This window comes from Nansenia antarctica (genome assembly GCF_963989245.1).
Source record: "Nansenia antarctica genome assembly, chromosome: 2".
Classification (NCBI taxonomy): Eukaryota; Metazoa; Chordata; class Actinopteri; order Argentiniformes; family Microstomatidae; genus Nansenia; species Nansenia antarctica.
In genome coordinates, this window is record NC_137675.1 from 82,343,369 (window position 1) to 82,345,970 (window position 2,602).

The window sequence follows — 2,602 nt, forward strand, 5'->3', positions numbered from 1 at the left end:
TCCGGTGCTTACCAGCTTTGCACAAGCTGCACCGACGGCGTGGTCAGAAGCTTGGAGGGCAGGAGGTTGATCTCTTTCATGATGTTGGACAACCGCACCGGGAGCTCCTGCCGCACGAAGGCAAAGGACGTTTTCTCACAAGCGTTAGTGGAACCTAGAGAGAGTTTCAAAGTTAGTTGATACACACCACACAAACACACCAAAGACCTGGTCAATAATAGTTCGTGAACACTGACTGTATGCCTATGTAGTATACTAGTAGTATGACTATTTAATAAAACACAGAATTGAATATAATATAGCCTAATAGTCCGTTAATGGTAATACTGCAGTACGACACTGCATTGGACAGTGGTGTTTTTGTCATTAGAATAAATGCCCTCTTTCAACAGCTTTGGATAACCATTATAACAGTGTCCTGATAGTTGATTTAACTATACTTATAATTATATATAATATAAAATTAGTGCATAATTGCATTATAACGTAGCCTCATCATCATCATCATCAGTGCATCCTGAAATGCGTTACTATAGCAGCAGCAGCCATGTTATCACCATCCTTTCCCAGCTTCAACAATAGTCGCGTTCTATAGTTACATTGTATAAAATAAACGGTTATTATTGGCTAAAAAGCGCCTTTTCACGTTTGTCTTTACGGTAAACACATTATAGATGCACGTGACAGTGACTGTGAACTCAGCTTGAACCACGACCACAACCACATCCACATCTCGCTTGTGTAGCTATCACACGGCCCGATCACTGCTGCGATGAACTTGACAACAACACATCCATAGTATTCCTCCTACTGTATATCATTGAATGTCGTTTATTTAAGGGGACACTTTATTGAGGCCACATATTTGTGCCATCAGCAAACAACATCCGCTACCTAAGTAATTATACAATTATAAAATATAAAATATTTAGAAACACTGTCTCCTTCAGTTTTCTTTTCAACATTGTATCACTGTAGGTAGGCCCATTCTTGTTAGCCCAAAAATTATAAGTTTGCATATTCTACTCACCAAAATCCAAGAACTGCTTCATGGAGAGAGGCGACGGTGAGAATTTGGAGAAATGATCAACATGCTTTGGCACATTGGCCAACGCCGAGTTCTTCATCAAAAATCTGACAAACTTCATTTTTGCAAATCAAGGGAAAAAAATCCTCCGATTAATATAAGAAAATAAGAACTAAAAACAAAACTTCCGTCCAGAAAACGAGGTGTAAAAACTCCTTTCCAGTTCGCTGTTCCGTGCGCTCTTTTACCAGTGTTGTTTTCTGAAGATTCCGATAGTCGGGGTAGACTTGAAGTACAGTCCCGCAGCCAATGGGACTGAGGTATGCGCAGAGACTGACCAATAGGAGGGCGCGGTGGGCAGTACAGAAACCCACCTAACTCGATATTGTCAACAAGCTCGTGCTTCATGAATCGTTATGGTGACAGCGAAGTGTGACTGACTTCTCGAATTACATAACGTCACTGCTTTGACACTTCGCCCGAATGGAAAACTAACTCTAGGCCGTTGGCAGACTCATAACAGGGTGACATTAATTTTAGCGTCCGTACAGTAGGTGAGGGTTGGCGACGTCCCGACAACAAGTGCTGAATGTGTGTGTAAATAGCTTTGAAGGATGTAGGACATAGGTCGTTGCCTTGTCGTTAGAACAGTTCGGATGTTTCGGTATTGTCTCACATAGACCTGCATGTCTTTACATGGAGAAGGTGTCCGAATTCTAAATTGAAGACTTGTAATTTGAAGTAAAATAGACAAAAGGAGACCATCTATGGTCAAAATAGACAAAAAGCACACATGCTTGCAGGTGAACAATTTGCCTCCTTCAGTTTTCTTTTCAACATTGTATCACTGTAGGTAGGCCCATTCTTGTTGGCAAAAAATTACGAGTTGGAATGTTGTATTTTTGTGGTATTTTTTGCTCTGCGCACAGGGTCAGCCAGCCAGCACCCCTGGAGCAGTTCGATGAGTTAAGTGTTTTACTCCAGGGGAACAGCAGCACTGGTAGGCACCTTGGATATTAGTTAGTTCAAGTTTCAAGTTTATTTCGAACAGCAGTCCAAGTACATTGGAATTCAAATTTTGAAAAATGATTTCAAAAATAAAGAATAAAAGAAAAATCCACATGGTTAAGCTGTCCGAAAGGGAATAGGAGGAAGCAAAGCTTATTCCTCCTATCCCCATTCACACACTACAGTTACAGTAGCGTAGGTTTACAACAGAAACAAACAACAAACAAAAAAACAATCAGGCTCAATTTTGTCATTCAAATTCAAATACACACAATACAAATTCAAATACACACAATTCAAATACACTAAATTTTATCATTCAAATTCAAATACACACAATACAGGATACAAACGATCATACACTAATTTTAGCAAATGGCATGTCCTGTCTCTTCCATGTTGTATCTAGAAAGGATATAATTCTTATACAGTCTTTTAAATTGCAGTTCATTAGTACATATGATGCCAGCAACCAGATGCCAGTGATATGATGCCAGCAACCCTCCAATCACCAGCTCACATGCAGCTCCCTCCTAAAATTCATTCAGATGAACGTTACTTCATCCC

At 40.0% G+C, this 2,602-nt stretch overlaps 1 pseudogene across 1 annotated transcript in view; it reads right to left on the reverse strand.

Annotated features, from left to right (window-relative positions):
• Window positions 1–1,272, reverse strand: part of LOC308151915 (pyruvate dehydrogenase (acetyl-transferring) kinase isozyme 2, mitochondrial-like) — an 11,737-nt pseudogene extending 10,465 nt beyond the window's left edge. The window contains exons 1-2 of the transcript XR_013938014.1: window positions 1,031–1,272; window positions 13–154 (exon numbers count right to left, since the gene is read on the reverse strand). The product of XR_013938014.1 is annotated as a pyruvate dehydrogenase (acetyl-transferring) kinase isozyme 2, mitochondrial-like (transcript). The remainder of the gene's footprint in view (window positions 1–12; window positions 155–1,030) is intronic.
• Window positions 1,273–2,602: the final 1,330 nt, after the last annotated feature.